Source organism: Columba livia, chromosome 13 (assembly GCF_036013475.1).
Source record: "Columba livia isolate bColLiv1 breed racing homer chromosome 13, bColLiv1.pat.W.v2, whole genome shotgun sequence".
Classification (NCBI taxonomy): Eukaryota; Metazoa; Chordata; class Aves; order Columbiformes; family Columbidae; genus Columba; species Columba livia.
Window position 1 is genome coordinate 7,322,344 of NC_088614.1, and position 17,415 is coordinate 7,339,758.

The 17,415-nt window shown below is 52.8% G+C and overlaps 1 long non-coding RNA gene across 1 annotated transcript; it reads left to right on the top strand.

Moving 5' to 3' along the window:
- The first annotated feature begins 2,799 nt into the window (after nucleotides 1-2,799).
- On the top strand, nucleotides 2,800-15,886 carry LOC135575344 (uncharacterized). Its single transcript, XR_010465923.1, has 2 exons — nucleotides 2,800-4,112; nucleotides 4,836-15,886. It is a non-coding gene; the product is annotated as an uncharacterized LOC135575344 (long non-coding RNA).
- Nucleotides 15,887-17,415: the final 1,529 nt, after the last annotated feature.

The following is a 17,415-nucleotide window of genomic DNA, read 5'->3' on the forward strand; positions in this document are numbered from 1 at the left end:
CGGCAGCCCCTCGCCCCAATAAAAACCCTTCTGATGGAGAAGATGTGCTGGACCACAGGCATCAGGCAGCTCAGCACTGGTACCTGCATCCCGGAGCATCACATCCTTGTAGCATCCTTGAGTCTGCCTCCACTCTCCCTAATCTCACTTTGTTTATTATTATTATTATTTTTTTCCAACCTGAAAAGAAATAGTTCAGCAGTGAAGTATATATTATTTGCATGTGTATTTTTCTAAAAAAAAAAAAAAAAAAAAAAGAAAAGGTAACATAAAATAAAATATAAATTGTCCATAAACCCTCCCTGGCTGGGACTGAGTGAAGGATGGGGTGAGAGAGAGAGAGATTGGAATAAATTGTCTTAAAAATTACTTCCTTGCTCAGCCGTTGTCGTGTGTTTTAATCAGATGGATCTTCTCCCCACTGCCTGCTTGGCCTCAATAGTGCCTGGTGCCTTCCCCACCTCAGCCCCCATCAGCTTCTCCCTTTTGATAACCTACTTTTTTAATAGGGAAAAATTGACACACCTTTTAAAGAAATGTTGGTGTTTGCCCCAAAGCCAGCTAAGCACACGAAGGAGATTTAATTTTTATGTTCTTTTCCCCTGTGCGCTCAATCTCTGCCAGTTGCTGCTGATCCAGTGACGGAGCTGGGATACTGCTCTGGCCTCGGGACATTTGATTTCAGTGTATTTAAAAATCAATTACTCAGTATTATCTTATTAAAAAAAAAAAAAAAAAAAGATGTTCCTTTAGATTAATGGACTGTGGGTGTCATTTTCCACCCCAGCTTCGGAGACCAAGTCCCCTCAGGTCTCCCTATGGCTAAGTTGAGCCAGTTCCTTGCCTGGCAGCACATTTTTCTTGGGAAAGAGCTTGCCTTGATCTTTTTTATTTTACTTATTTATTCATTTATTTTTAAATTATCCTCCTTGGAGCCTTCCACAGCTTCACCATGGGAGGAGGGAAAGCGTTAGCCATGTCCCCTATGCTGGGACATCCCACCTGGGGTTTTACACAGGTGTGAGCTGACCAGCGATGGAAAAACCAGAAGCCACATCCCCTGGGATGGCTTTTGTTGTCTCCATCTGATGAATTACTCATCGCCTGGTCTGATAAGCCTGTGTGTATAAGAAAGGAGGTGCTTATTCCTCATGTGTTTGCTCAACCCTTTGCAGCGGGTGCACCCTTGGTACCTCCCCAGTGCGGATTTTGCTGGCTGGGTGTAGCAGAATTGTATAGAGAGGGTATAGGGACAGCAGAGCAAGAAAGAGCCGCTTAATCCCAAACTGGGAGGTCTGATGTCCCTGCCCTGCTCATTGGGTGATGGCTGTTAAGGTCGTTAAGCCCAATTAGTTTTTAATGCATGAGAAGTGAGATGCATTAAAATCAACAGGAGGCAGCTGAAGGATGGCACCCAACCCAGGAGGGTCTTTGCTCAAGCTAACACCCCTACCCCCCACCTCAATTTAAATCCCTAGTGGTGGGTTAGACCAGCTGGGATTGGTGTAACGCCAGGAGGAGATGCTGGCAGAGGTAAGGAGCAGCACTGCAGGGGGAAGATGCTGAACATCACGGGCACAGCCTGTTCCCCCATCTCACCCTCCCTCCCCATGGGGTATTAATTGCATCCTTGATACAACGGCTTTAGGAAGGCTGACACAGGTCTAGGATGATGCTACCCAGCTACTAAACCCAGGTTTAGTCCTGGCCTGGTGGCTGCTCTGGCTCTGGTCTTTCAAGCCCAACTACAGCAAGTGGCTCTTGGTCCCCTCTCCCTCCCTCAAGGGATTAAAAGGACATTTGCTTGCTGGGCTCTGGGGGTTTTATTGTGTCTTTATTAAAGCTGTTAAAAATCTTTCCATTGTAGAAGTGTCTGTGAGTGATAAGTATTCATAACAGAGGGGATTCAAGATGGGTTTGGTTGTAAAAACACCTCTAAGCTGGCTGGATTTATGGCTGTTAAATCATCCCTTTTCTCATCTGTCACAGTATTTTCAGATGTTCATCACTGAACAACAGCAAAGTTGGGGCCATAATTTGTGCTGCAGTGTGTGGAGCAAGAGGGAGGGGAGTCCTCTCCATGGGTAATGAGCTCATGATTTATGGGGAGTGTCTCTTATTCTTTTTAATTTTTTTTCATTTTTTTTTTTGTTTTCTCAAGCAGGAGGGGCTTCGTCTCTCGCTGGCTGCTCTCGCCCACACGCTGCTGCCAGCCTGCTCAGCCAGCTGGAGCCAGGCAAAGGGCTGCTGGATTTAGAGCCGTGCTGGAAAGTTTGACAGCAATGCTGGGGGAATTCAGGGCCGGCCCTTCCCGCAGCGGGATCCGCAATGCGGGGCTGTGCCTCTTGCCGTGCTGGGGCTCAGCTTTGGGAATGCATCTCCCCAACCTCCCCTTGCTTTTGAATCAATCATAGAATCACTATGGTTGGAAGAGACACTCAAGATCATTGAGTCCAAATATTGCCCCACCCCTGGCACTAATCCATGTTCCTGAGAACCTCATCTCTGCATCTGTCCAACCCCTCCAGGGATGGTGACTCCACCACTGCCCTGGGCAGCCTGTTCCAATGCCCAACAGCCCTTTGGAGAAGAAATTGTTCCCCAGATCCAACCTCAACCTCCCCTGGTGCAACTTGAGGCCGTTTCCTCCGGTCCTGGCACTTGTTCCTTGGGAGCAGAGCCTGATCCCCGCTGACTTCAACCTTCTTTCAGGCAGTTCAGAGATCAGACGGTTTCCTCTTAGCTCCTGTTCTCCAGCTGAACCCCCCAGGTCCCTCAGCCGCTCCCATCACACTTGTGCTCCAGCCCCTTCCCCAGCTCTGTTCCCTTGTCTCAACTTGCTCCAGCACCTCAAGGGCTTTCTTGTCATGAGGGGCCCAAAACTGACCCCAGGATTCATGGTGCTTTGGGGTGAAACATGGGAAAATCCCACTGATGCTCAGTGCAGTAGCCCACAGAACCAGGGTTTAGGCTGCACTGTGTTAGGAGGTAGCGAGGTCTTGCAGCTAAAGCAGAGCTTTGCAAGGTGGTGATGCCGGCTGCTTTGCTGCCAGGGGTGTCCATTCTCTTTCTCCATTGTCTTTCAAAACAGATGATCGAAAACCTTTTAGTGCAAAGCCTTCAGATTTGTCCAGCTGCGGCAATCCCTGCTCAGCTTCAGTGTGTCCAGGATGCAACCAAAGGCCAAAGCGAAGGTACTGGGTATCGCTGCACCGGGACAGCATCCCGCCCCAGTGCTGGCAGCTATTGCAACACCATTCCAGTACCTGTGAAGCGAGACCCCAAAACATCTGGCAGAGGCTGTTTTGCCCCCCCAGTTTCTGCCATGTGGGCCGGTAATCGGTTTCGTAGCCCCATCAAGTGTCTGCCAAGTGAACTGCATTGCTGGCTCCCAGCTTGCTGGCCCCAGGGTCAGGCCGCGCTTGGCCCGGTGTTGCACATTTAAGCAAAATATGCGGCTGCTGGTGCCTTCAAAGCTGGGATGTGTACCCAGGAAAAATCCCCAGCAAATGTGGCTGCATCTGCTGCATCTCTCCACTCTTCAGATTCTCTGATGTGTAATATGGGGTGCCCAGCCATACCTCAGGCCTTCGGGGCTCTCTCTCTACTAAATGCTCCTATATTTCCTAAGGATTGCAGGAAGGAGACATGTTGAAATCCCTTTATTCCTCCCTCCAGACACAGGGTATCTCCGGAATACTTTTCCTCTTGCCCTATCATAAGCATCTAAGAAAACCCAGGGGACTCATTGCTGTTCTTCATTTGGGATGTGGGGGATATTTGGCTTTAAAGTCTCTAAACTTAAATAGATGGACCCCACCACTAAATAATTTCATTTCATCCTTCTCTGAATGACTTACAATTGAAATTGGAAGACTCCCACAGAGAAACATGACCGTGATTTGTTTTATTTTTTATTCCTTTTTCCCTTGCAGGAGCCTGAACTTCCCAAATCTGTTTTATAGCAGCACTGGGATGCTGCTGGGAAGAGATGCTCCTCGGCTCCTCTTTCGGCTTGAAGGCAAGGCTGAGTCATGGTGTGCACAGACAGAGCTGCAGACAGGGCCCTGGGCAGTAACAAAACATCTGTCCTTTGTGGCCACATCCCAGATGTGAGTCACATCCTCTCGCTCTGCACTTTCAACCCCAGACACTGTGTTCAGGCAAGGTCACTGCAGCTGGGGAGGTACAGAGTGGTGTCTTGGCTGAATTATTTTCATCAGGCTTTCACCCCAGCACTGAGTTTTCATGGCTGGTTGAGAAGGGAACAGAGCTGGGGAAGGGGCTGGAGCACAAGTGTGCTGGGAGCGGCTGAGGGACCTGGGGGTTCAGCTGGAGAACAGGAGCTGAGGGGAGACCTTCTGATCTCTAACCTGCCTGAAAGGAGCTTGGAGCCAGGGGGGGTCGGGTGCTGCTCCCAAGGAACAAGCAACTGGATGAGAGGAAACGGCCTCAAGTTGCACCAGGGGAGGTTAAGGTTGGATCTGGGGAACAATTTCTTCTCCAAAGGGCTGTTGGGCATTGGAACAGGCTGCCCAGGGCAGTGCTGGAGTCACCATCCCTGAAGGGGTTGAACAGATGTGGAGATGACGTTCTCAGGGACATGGGTTAGTACCAGGGTTGGGTTAATGGTTGGACTCAATGACTCGAGAGTCTCTTCCAACCAAAATGATTCTTTGATTCTATGATTCCCCATAGGGCACTGAGCTCAGCTCTGAGCAGTCTGTGCCATGGGCTCAGCCTAACTTGCCCCTCTGCGACCAAAGCGGCACATGCAGCTCTGTAAAGGATGGATAAGCTGGAAAATCCCAATCCTTTCCTTTCTCTCCCAACAGATCCTTCTGGAGCTGGTTGGTACGATGCTCGAGGATGTTTTCTTGTTGGAGAGGATGCAGTGCTAATGGGGACTGAGCCCAGTTCCCCCCTTTTACTCCCCCACCAGCACAACTGGTGAAGCAAATCTCTGCACTGGGGGATTTGCTGTACCAAGCATCTGCCCAGCAAGTGTGGGTCCTGCTGGGGCCCATTTGTGGGTCCACAGGAACCGCCAAGCATAAGAACAGGCATCAGCCCGTGGCCAAGCATCGGTGATGTGCATCTTCTTGGGCAAAGCAGAGCATCAGCTGTGACACCCAGTGCTATTTCTGACAGTCCTCTGAAAGCTGTTTGCAGGTTTATTCCAGCCCTGGGGTTTTTCCACACGTTGTGGCTTCCTGCAAGCCCCTGGGGAAGGGGCTGCACACAGAACCTGGCTGTGCAGGCTGGCTCATGGGGAGAGGGCTCTGGAGTTCCCAACAGCAAGAAATGCCAGTCCTGATACTGGGAAGTGCTTGCAAAACCCTAAAGCCTTGTGTGTGTCCTAGCTGGAGATGCAAGCAGAGCTTGCAGGGTGATTTTCCTCCCGCAGATCGAGTGGATACATGTGTTTGTTCCCTGCAGCATGCCATGTTCATCCATCAGCACCGTGCAGGTAGGCGATGTGCTCAGCTGCATCCCCAGGCTGGTGTTTTATGAGCCATTTCTGCAGTTTCCTCATGAAATGGGAACATTTTGGGATGCGACCGCAGGACAGAAACCCAGGGGGGCCCAGGTGAGATGTGTGGCTTCTTGTGTCACCTCTGCACAAGGTCACCTTGTCCAGCCTTTAGCTATTAATCAGAGATAAACACCTCTCCTCCTCCCCGGGGACTAGGCATTCAGGATACGAGAAGCCCTACAAATAAGAAATACAGGGACGCGGCACAAAAAAATGAAGGTTCCCACAGGATTACTGTGGGGCTGGCAGCCAACAAAGCTGGTTCCGTGCTGAAAGGAGGCAAAATTGAGCGGTTTTCCTTGGCTGGCCTCTCCTCCTGACACTGTGTGTGCCATTTCCAGGCAGGGTCCTTTGACAGGGCAGGGGACAGGAGGGACAGGCAGGGTCACCGCTCACTGCCCGTGGGCTCCTGGCTTTGCTGTCACTCAGTGCTGGAGATGGGTCTGAAATGACCTTTCCCCATTGTAGCTCTGTGCTGTGGTTGCTTTCACCTGTGGGTTTTGGCATCCAGTCCCTCCCAGTTCCCACAGAGGGGATGCTTGGAGAGAAGCCGGTCCCCAAAGCAGGTGAGGAAAAGGATGCTCAAACAAGCTTTGCTGGGAGGCCAAGTTTCCCAAGATGGCACTGTGGTGTTTTTTTTTATCAGCTGTCACTGCCAGCAGAAAGGGGAAAAAAAAAAGCACTCCCGAATAACATGCATCTGGTGCAACTGCGCAGGGCAAATATTTGACGTGCTGAATAAATGAGCAGGAGGGAAACGTCAGGCTCCTGCACCGGGGAGCTCTGACTCATGTTCTCACAGCAAGCGGCACTTCAGACACCTTCCCTGCAGACAGCTGCCAAATGTCCCTTTCCCCAGAGTGTGTCACACAGAGGCGAATGCACCCACACCTCCACTCCCAGCCAGGGATCCTCACACAGCCCCAGCACAGGGGGGCAATTAATAGCTCATGGGTGATGGAGAGGTGGCAGCAGAGCAAGGGGGCTGTCCGGGAGGGTGCTCCTGGATTGCACCCGCTGGTTTGGACCCCATGTCCCCTCTGCTCTTTAGGGATGCTGAGCTATGATTCAGTCATCTCCCAGACTTAAGATGCTCTTATTGAACAAACAGCCACCTCGCTGTCGGCTTGGTGGGCTTTACCTCCTGGCTCTGACTCAGGTTTCAGGTGAAAATAACTAGACAAATCCACTCCCGTCCCCGCCCCGACATGCATTTTAAGCTTGTGCAAAAGCAGCAGCGTTTTTCTGGCCGGTTACTTGTGGCTGCTGGAGTGGAAAGCTCGTTCGTGCAGCAAGAGTGAGCGTTTAAGCCGAGCACTGGGGGTTTTTCTGCCCGTCTGATTGCAGCCGCAGGGGAAAAAAACAGAAGATGTTGACTGAGCGCTTCTTTCCTATCAGGGCGGCGTTTTGTGCATGGGAGGGGCCGACCTGCAATTCAATCTCCAGCACAAAAACCTTTGGGTACAATACTGCCTTGTGTCCTCCCGCTGCAGACGAGCCACCCGGTGCGGCTGCGACAGGGACAGGCTGTCCCAGCCTCGTGCTGGCGCTGGTGGCACCGGAGGGGACAGCTGGTACCTCCGAGGACAGCGAGTATTTTTGCGCTGTGTGGTTTCGCAGCGTGCGTGCGACTGTGAATTGTCCTCCCCCCGCCGGCTGCGTCCTGAGGTTTGTGGATATGAAAGTCCACATGTCTCTTTTCTTCTTTTTAATTGCTATAATTTGTCCAGCTCTTACCCATGGGCAGGAGCAAGGCTTGGCTTGCCGCTCCCTCGGTGGATTTCTTTCGGTTTTGATGCTATGCAAAAAAACCCCAAAATCCAAAACCCCAATTATGTTGTGCCCTGTACATGGATCCCACGCATGGGTAATTTTGGGTGGTGGAGTGATTTCCTTGCCCCCAGTGGGACTTCTCTGGTGAATAAAGCTACGTGGGACCCGAGTCAAAAAACCCACAGCCTGGGAGATTTCTGCAGAGCAGGAAAGGAGATCGCTCCTCGCAGGGGAACAGCGGGGCTGATCGCTGTTCTCATTGCAGGCGGAGGGCTGGGCTGGTGCTAATTAGCCGGCGGCTGATGGAGGGCAGAGTGCGAGAGCTCACTAATTGCCTGGGAGCAGAGGTTGGTGCCTCCTGCCCTGGACACCGGGGTGGTGGTTGCTCCGGGCGGGTTGGCAGTACTTCCCTGCCCCGGTGCCTGGTGTGGGGTGCTTGGTCAGTGCTCCTGCCCTGTTTTTCCAGCATCCTGGAGCCTGTTACGCTTTTTCCTCTCTGGAATAAGAAGAGGAGCCTGGCCGTAGTGCGGTCCGGGATGGTGGAGGGAGCAAGGCTGCCCAGGGCAGTGGGGGAGTCACCATTCCTGGGGGGGTTTAACAGACGCAGAGATGAGGTTTTCAGGGACATGGGTTAGTGCTAGAGTTAGGTTGTGCTTGGGCTCTATGATCTTGAGGGTCTCTTCCAACCAAAATGATTCTACGACAAGGTGCAAGATCAGAAGAGGGAATAGTTGAGGGAAACCCCTCTCTCTGCTTGGAAGAGTCTGAAACCTGAAGGATCCAGGGCAGAGAAAATAAAGGCTGATGGTTTTGCCTGGGGCTGAACCCTGAGCTGAGGGCAGGGGGAACAAAGCTGTGCAGACCTGGGGGAGGGACCGGCCTGGGGCATGTCCCCTGCAGCCACAAGTGATGTTCCCTCCATCCCTTGGTGGGCTCCCCAGGTGCTGCTCCCCCGCCGGGCTCATCCTGAGGAACCCGCAGCCCCGGGCACTGGGGAGCAGCGTGATGTCCCCCCCAGTGAGCTGTGTGTGTCCCCGCCGGGCCCAGCAGTGTCCCCAGGGGCTGCCCTGCCTGCATCACCACTCCAGGTGGCCTTGTTTTGCTCGGCACAGGCGGATGGGAGCCACCATCTTCCAAGCGAAGAGCATTTTTAATCTCCTGCTCCCGCTCTGTGCAATTAACTTGATTCCCTCCCCTCGTTTCCTGCAGAGGTTTAATTAAAATGCATTGTTCGCCTCGCCAATTATTTGCTCTGTCCCCCGGATAACCTCTGTGCAGCGGCTGGGTTGTTGGGGCTTTTTTTTTCCCTCCTTTTTTTTATCTTTTTTTTTTTTCTCTCTCTCTCTTTTTCTTTCTTCTTCTTTTCTCCCCTTTCTCCTTCCCCCCTCTTTCTCCTTTCTTTCTCCTTTTGTTTTCTGTCTTTTTTGTGTCGTTTTTTCTTTTCGTTTTCTGACTTTTTTCTGCCTTTTTTTTGTCTCTTTTTTATTTTTTTTTCCTTTTTTTTTTTTTTGTTTCCCTCCCCCTTCTTTCTTTCTTCGTGTTTTTTTTTTTTGTTTGTTTTTTTTCCTCTTTTCTCTTCTTGTTATTGAGGTTTCTCTCTGCTCCCCCCTCGGCAGCTCCTGCAGCCTTTACCTGCCCCCGGGGAGGCAGTGGGTAGGGGGTTGTCTATGAAGCCCGGCAGCCGTGCATGTAAGCAGGGGGCCGCAGCATCCCCGCCGTGCCGGGGGGGCACACGGAGCTTCGTGCCCACGAGCAGCTGAAACAACAAGACCTTGTTGACTCGCCTTTGAGTTCCCCAGCGCTCGGCAGCTGCTGCTCCAGCAGGTGATAATTGAAACCGGGAGTGAACCTGGATGGCGTCAGGGGTTGAGATGTAGTTCAGACTTCATCTTCCCCCTCCTCCTCCTCTCCCTGTCACTGGGGGCTTTGTAGGGGACATGGGTGGGTGACACTCAGCTCTGGTCCCCAAGGAGAAGGGTGGTGGGACAGGGAGCCCGAGTGGCTGCAGCACCACAAGGTCACACCTCAAGGAGCCGTTTTGGAGAAGGGGTGTTCAGCGCTTTCTAAAAATAACCCCGGCGCAGGACCGAAATAACAAGCTGCTCTCCACCGGCGCTGGGCTTGAACCCGTGCCAAGGCAGCTGCTGCGGGGCTGGCGGCGGCCCCTCAGCGTGCCGAGCAGCTGGCTGTGGCGGGGGGCAGTCTGCCAGTAGCCCCCCAACCACCCAGCACTGGACAAAGGCCAGAGGGGGGGCGAGCATCGGATGCAGGATGGCTTGGAGAGATGCTGATGCTTAGCTCTAAAATGCAGGATAGGATGCTGGGGGAAGGCAGGCGTCTTACTCTTGCAAAGGTCCCTTGGAAAGTGGGGGGTTGATTCCCTCCAGAGGAGCTGGGATTTGGAAGGGGGACACAGCTATGTGGTTCCCCCTTTCCAGACAGGTCTTGTTTGGAGAGCAGGACCCATGGTTTGACTCATGCTTTTTCAGGCTAGATACAAGGAAGGAATTGTTGCCCCTGAGGATTGGGCAGGTTGGCCAGAGAGGTGGTGGATGAGACATCCCAGACCAGGCTGGACAGGGCTCTGAGCAACCTGAGCTGGTGAAGATGTTCTTGCTTATGGCAGGGGGGGTGCTGGGGGAGCTAGGAAGGTTTCTTCAACCCAAACTGTTCTGTGATACTATGATTTGTCTGGGTCTGTTGGAAGATGCTAAACTCTCAGGGTGTCTCTTGGTTGTTAGTGCCTTTTCCTCCTGCAATGTCACACTGACATGTCCCCAAAGTCTCCTCTGCCCCTCTCCCAGCAGTGTTTCCCCTCTCGCCTTTCACAGATCCTGTTCCAATTCTTGGTGTTCCTTGCAGGTTCTCTGCCAAATGCCATCTTCATGTTGGTCCCATGGACTGAGATTTACTGGCTCATTGATTTCAGGGATTTGGTCTGGGCTCAGGGTGTGTTTCATCAGGCTCTGTACAGCTCCAGGCTGCAAACTCTGTCCCTATCCCCTCTGGGGACTCGCTGGCCTGGCATCCTGGGGAGATATTTGGGATTGTCTCCCATGTGAAATCCTAGGGGATGGTGTTTGTTGCATGCTGGGGTGCTGGGACATCCATTACTGGCTGTGAGGGGGATGCTCCTGCATCTCCTTGGGTGTGGGAGGGGATGGGGAAAGGCAGAGGATGTCCCCAAATCTGTCCCCACCATGAAGCACATCAGCATCACCCCCAGCCTCGTTCCGGCTGGTGCTGCCCCACTGCATAGTGATGGGCAAAACCTTTCTCTGCTTTGATTTCCGGCTCAGGACCCATTGTCATCATCCATGGGCCAGGAGAAGCCAGAATGACGTGAGTGGGTGATGCCATCAGCTCTTGGGTGCTTTGGGAGCCCCCCCCAGCACATAAATGCAACACTCCTATAAGGACATACACTTCGAGAAAGGCACAGGACCCATTTCCTTGCTGAAAACAGGATTGGACCCTCTGCTTGAGGTTGCGGTGTGGCCGCTGGAGCTGATTACTGCTCGGAGACGAGTCTTGGCCCTGGGGATAGTTCTGGGAAATCAGCGCCGGTTCAGTGCTTCATGCTGAGACCGAGAGATTAACTTCAGCTTCGCGCTCTGCCGACGGCCGGCACGGTGCTCAGGGATGGAGCAAATTGAACCCAGCGTGGCGTTTCCTCAGCAAGAGACCTTCCCCCTTCCAGCTGTCCTCAGTGCCGGCAAGCGGGGCCAAATCCAGACTTGCCAGAGACTGGACCCACAGCCACAGCGGCTCATGGTCCTGCTGCTCCTGGAGGTGATGTGGAGCTGTGGCTGTCATGGTAATTCAATAAGTATCTCCTGTGGCCAGCTGGAAGGTTTTTCTTTGCACTTGCAATTGCCTCTTCCATAGCATCGTGCCCCCACGCTGTGCTCACTGGGCAGTGCTGAACGCTGGATGAAAATTTGGTGTAGGTGAACCCCTGGCCCAGGGGTTGGGGATGTGCAATGGGGAGGATGGGAGCGAGAAAATGGGAATAAACCCATCATGGTGCCAGGATGGTGAGGAGAGCAGGCTTAGCGAGGATGCTGGTGGGAGGAAGGCCAGGCTGTGTTTTCATGCTCCTTGGGGTGATTTTTGAGAGCTAATGCTGCTCTCTATACTGGAGAACAGGAGCTGAGGGGAGGTCTTCTGATTTCTGAACTACCTGAAAGGAGCTTGGAGCCAGGGGTGTCAGGCTCTGCTCCCAAGGAACAAGCACCAGGACCAGAGGAAACAGCCTCAGGTTGCGCCAGGGGAGGTTGAGGTTGGATCTTGGGAACAATTTCCTCCCAGAAAGGGCTGTCGGTCATTGGAACAGGCTGCCCAGGGCAGTGGTGGAGTCACCATCCCTGGAGGGGTTGAACAGATGCAGCGATGAGGTTCTTGGGGACATGGGGTAGTACCAGGGCTGGAGTAACGATTGGACTCAATGAGCTTGAAGGTCTTTTCCAACCTAAATGATTTTGATTCTTCCCGCAGGTGGTGGGTTTTGCTGGTATCTACAAGAGGTTGATGGGAAACAGGATTCAGCTGTTCATGGACCTCTGATCCTTGACGTGTCAACCCAGTGACCGGGTTGAACGTCAAAGAGCCATCCCTGATAGATGTAGGTTGAAATTACTCTTAAAGGGTGCAGGTACGAGCTGTTCTTGGGGCTGCAGTATGAGCAAACATCCCTCCTGAGGCATTTGAGCCCAGCAGTGCTGAGCTCCCCTCTTCTCCCACCCACCTTTCCAAGTCCACTGATGAAACTTGGAGCAGTTTCCAGTCTAATTCCAGCCCAAGAGTGGAAATCCCCAGATCAAAGCCTGGCTTAGAGTTCAGCCTTGGGATCTCCCCAGCTAGACTTACAGGGCTGATTTTTGGGGAGAGAAGGGCTCAAGCTGTTGGCATTGAAATTGGACCAAGGACACATGTGTGGTCCTTGTGGTCATCCATGGTCCGGTGAGGACATGGCTGTCCCTGCTCCACCCAGCCAAGCAGCAGATGGTCTCTCCTGGGGCAGTGTGTGCTTCTGAGTGCCTCTCATTTTATTTTTTACCTTTTTTAGGCTTAAAATCCATACACCTGACTGTTACTGCCTTTGTATGTATGTGTTTCATAATTGAAAACTCTCAGTTGTGCATTTCTCCCATGCAAAGTGGAGGCTTCAAAGCAGCAGGTGGAAATCGAGCCAATATTTCTGCTGCCGAAGTGAAAATTTGAATGAAAACTTAATTTTTTCTTCTGCAAAACGGGGAACAAGCTTCCTGGGGCCCCAGCTGAAAGCCCGCGGTGACCTTGCATGGCAGGGGCTGTGGAGGCAAGAACCTGGATCTGCCCCAGGTATGTAGAGATGTGGGGGATGCGGTGAAGGAGAAGATCTTTCTGGAGCACTTCTTCCCCAAGGAGTTTCAGGTAGTGTATAATGCAACGTGATTTCCTGATGAGTTTTTGGGTTGGGAGAGAGGGAGTGAAATCATAGAATCGTTTCGGTTGGAGAAGACCCTCAAGATCATCAAGCTCAACCATTAACACAGCTCTGGCACTAACCCATGTCCCTGAGAACCTATAACAACAACTCTGGAGCTGCTGGCTGTGCGAAGGGGGTGTTGCCCCTGAGGGGCCGGGGGCTTTTGGGGGCGCATGGCCCTGTGGGAGCATTTTCTCGCATCCCACATGGATTAGATTTTGCAGCCCATGGATTCCTTTCTGCTGAGCAAAGCCCATGGAGCTGCCGGCGCGAAGGAGCCGCACAGCCGCAGCGGGCAGGCTCCTCTCGTTATTGTTTTTGTTTATTTTTAATTGCAAGACAAAAGGCCGTGTGCTGGAGGGAGCCTGCCTTTCCCAGAACGACTTTATCTCACATCTTCATGGGAAGAGGAGAAGGATGTGAAGGGAGCAGGGCCATCCCTGGGGGTCACCCATCACCACCCATCCCCGGGGCCACCGTCCCTTGTCCCCACGGGGGGACAAGACCCCACCGAGCACCAGCTGCCCCTTTCCTGGAGAACCGGCTTGAGACGGGGGCGAAGGGGGAGCAGCTGCGGGGATATGCCACAGGCAGGTGTGCCTATCACTTGTGCTCTCCTGAGCTTTATTTCTTTCTTTTTTTTTTCTTTTTTTTTTTTTTTTTAAATTAATCCCCTCAAAACAAAGAAAAACAAGGGCAGCTGCACCCAGCAGAGCATCCCCCAGCAGACTGCGGCCGCCGGGTCTCGGCTTTTTGCAGGTGATTCCTGCCCCAGCCCTTGGCCATAGTGAGCCCTCTTGCCAACCGGGGGGTTTCCATGAGGATCGGGGCATTTTGCTGGATCAGGGATGTTTTCGGGAGCAGGCACCGAGCCGAGGAAAGCAGCTCACCCCACAGCGCCCGGGGCCGCCCAGCGAAGGGCTGGCTATTTATGGGCTGAAAAAGGAAAATTGTCCAACTGCCGAAATTGGCAGCGAATCCCATGACTGTAATACACAGCTTCCCGGCCAAGGTCCCTGGCTATTTTCTCTCTGTTTTGGCTTGGAGAGGAAGATTTATTTTGTTTGCTGCTTGAAAGATTTTTCCCCTATTTATTTTTTTCCTCTTCCTTGGGGGTATTTAAAGACAACAAACCCCCCCAAGCCCAAGCTGGGTTTGCTGTTCTCCTGTGTATCTCTGGGTCCATGGAGATGTCAGTGGCACTTGAAGTGGAGCCTGTTGGGGTTAATTCAAAGCCCATCCCTTACAGACCTGCAGGGCATTTGTACCTTCCAAATGAGATTTGATTAAAAAAAAAAAAAAAAAAAAGAAAAGAAAAAATAAAGAAAAAATAAAAAATATCAGAAAAATCAAAAAACAAGCAGAAAAAAACCCCACAGGTCCCTAGGAAGAGTTTTCCTGGCTGTGGGACTGACTGATGGGGCAGGAGGATGGATTTTACCTTACACCAAACCCTCGAGGTGCTGCAAGGACAGATTCTTGCCGGGTGAGCATGAGAGTGATCATGGCAGGGATGGGCCAAAAGCACTGGGGAAAACCTGTAAAGTGAATGGCTGATTTCATTACACCCTATTGCTTTACTGCCTGGATATCAGTGTCACATCCCTTCGAAGTGGCTCTCTGGGAAACCTTGTACCCCTGCAAGGTTTCCATCCCACCTTTGCACAACTGGGAGCAGCACTAACATGGTTTGGGGGCAGCCATGCTGTGGGGTGATGAGATTTTGGGCTGGTGCACAAAAGCTGTTGCCTATGGCAGAGGGGACCCCCAGGAGGGATCCCATAGGATTTTCCATGGGATTTCTTTCTTTTTTTTTGATTTCTTTATTTTTTTTTCCAATGGATTTCTTCCATTTATTTTCCTACAGGATCCAAGCTGGCTGTTTTTCATCATGCTGATCATGGACATCTTCCAGCCTTCTTCCCCACCGATGAACAGTGTTTGCCCATCGATTCCCCAGCTCCAGGGCTGCACCGAATAGCACGGATGTCGGAGCTGGTTCATCCTTGATCTAAGATGGGTCAGTCCCGGTTGCAGGTGAAGGAGGGGGCAGGATGGGGCAGCTGGGGGTCAGCAGCATTTCCACAGGGGTAAAGAGAACCCTGCGGACCGGACACAATGGGGTGCATCAGCACAACCCTCATCTGGTGTTTCTGCAGACGCTGGAAGTCAACTGGGACACCCAGCCCCACTGAGTGGCTGCGCTCCCCATGCTGGGAATGGGGCTGGGCTGGAGCTGTGCAGAGCACATGTAACAAGGGAGCCAGGTCTCAGCACAGCGATGGGAGAGTGTTTTGCTGAGCTGGCTGTGCTCAAAGCTGTGTTGTTGTCTCTGCTGCAAGCGGATACTGTGGATTTATACAGGCAGCTTGTCCCTCAGCACCCTAAAGGCGCATCTGCAGGCCCCAGAACTGCAGCACGGAGAAGTGGATGGATCTTAGAATCGTGAAATCATAGAAGAGTTTGAGTTGGAAGGGACCTTTGAAGCTCATCCAGTGCCACCCCTGCCATGAGCAGGGACATCTTCACCAGCTCAGGTTGCTCAGAGCCCCGTCCAGCCTGGCCTGGGATGTCTCCAGGGATGGTTCATCCACCACCTCTCCGGCCAACCTGGGCCAGGCTCTCACCACCCTCAGTGTAAAAAATTTGGAGGGATGGCAAACCAGCGACCCAGCCATGAAGACAGCAGGGTGAGAGCTGGGGCTCAGGTGAACCCTTGCTGCAGCACCATCCTGCACCCCCCACAGCCCCTGTATCCATCTGACACAGGGGCACTGGAGGTTTTTGTGAGGTGAACACCCGCACCCCAGCCTTGGCTGCAGGATCAACCCTTCCTGGTGAAGGTTTTGCAGCTCCCGGGAGCCGACGCTGACACCAAGCGGGTTTGAGAGCAGGAGGCTGGCGAGGGCTCGCCTTGGCAGAGCGGAGAGGGGAACAGCTTGCGGCAGCCTTGCTCCCCCCTGAACGCCTGCTGGGGTGCGTTCCCTAACCTTTCCTGCCTCCGTTCCACTCCTGTCTTTCTCTCTCTCTCTCCTTTTTTTTCTTTTTTTTTTTTTTCCTTTCCCCTAACTGTAAATGCGCCATAAAAATGGATCAAATTGCTTAAATCACTGTCATTAAATCAGTGTGAGTCCCCCCTCCGCCCCTGTGCTCGAAGCCTGGCAGAGAACATTTGTTCCAAAGGCTGAACAGCCGTCTTATTGCTCTGAAAGCATATTTGCTGCTTGATGGAAGGAGGCGAGGGGGAGAAAAACAGCCTGCAAAGGAAGGAGGAGGGGGGTGAAAGCACCGGGGGCTGTTTCTCCTTGGACACAGGAGGGGGGATCAGGGGCTGAATCCTGCATGATGGGTCCTCCCAGCTGAGCTGTGTGTCCCCGGGAGGTGATGGGGCGCCAGGGGACATCAGGGACATCCGCTGGGGGTTGAATTTAATGCTGGAGTGAGGTGGTGGGGACCGCAAAGGGCAGTGACAGCACAGACCCAACTGGGAGCAGCCCAGATCCAACTGGAAGCAACCTGAAATCCTGCAAACAAGGATGAAGCCCCTCTCCATTCCCATTGGATTGAAACCCATCAGGAAACTGGGATGTGCTGACCAGTGAGCCCACTGCCACAAAACCATTTGGCTTTGGGATGACAGGGGACAGTTTGCTGTGGATGGAGATGGTGTCATATGGCTCAGTCTGGTGCATGTATGGGAGATTCTTGGTAAACAAGGCTGGTGAAGCTTTCTGAGCCCTGAGGTTGATTAAGACCTGCTAGTCCCAGCTTTAGACCCTCGGGTGTTTGCACATCTGAATAAAAAGCATTTTCAAACTGTGACCGTGGACCCCACTGGAGCTGGCAACTCGGAAGAGCTGGGGAAAAGTGATTGCGCTGGAAATTCAGCTTATTTTAGGGGCCTGGATTGGGTGGGAGAGCAAGTTGGTGGTGGAGGCAGAAACAAGGCTGACTTCAGGAGCTGTGCCTGTTCCCACGCCGGCACTGGGCCATGGAGGTGAATGCAGAAAAGGTTCTACTCAGGTGGTCTGGAAAATCCCTACAGAGGGAAAACCAGGCAGCAAACGCTGAGGAGAGCCGGGAGCTGGAGGCGGATCAAAGGCTGGAGCTGGGGAAGGGGCTGCCACAGGTGGCAGGATGAGCACGTCTCAAAGGCATCACCCAGCACATCTCGAAGGTACCATCACCCTAAGCCTTCTTGTTTTTACAGGAGGCCAGCATCTTGCAAAGCTGTTGCACTCGCTGGCAACTTTCTGGAACAGTGCAAAAAGTGGCTTTGTCCCCAGGAAGGTTTCTCAGAGGATGCACGTTCCCTGCCCATCCATCATCCTCCACCCCGCTGAGCTGGGACGTCACTTCCTGCCCTGGGTGCTGCCTCCTGGGCTTTGCCTGAGCCGTACGGATAGAACAAAGGATGAGATAGGACAAGGGGTGATGGTTTTAAACCAAAGGAGGGGAGATTCAGGCTGGACATGAGGAAGGAATTGTTGCCCCTGAGGGTGGTGAGAGCCTGGCCCAGGTTGGCCAGAGAGGTGGTGGATGAACCATCCCTGGAGACATCCCAGGCCAGGCTGGACGGGGCTCTGAGCAACCTGAGCTGGTGAAGATGTCCCTGCTCATGGCAGGGGGGGAACTG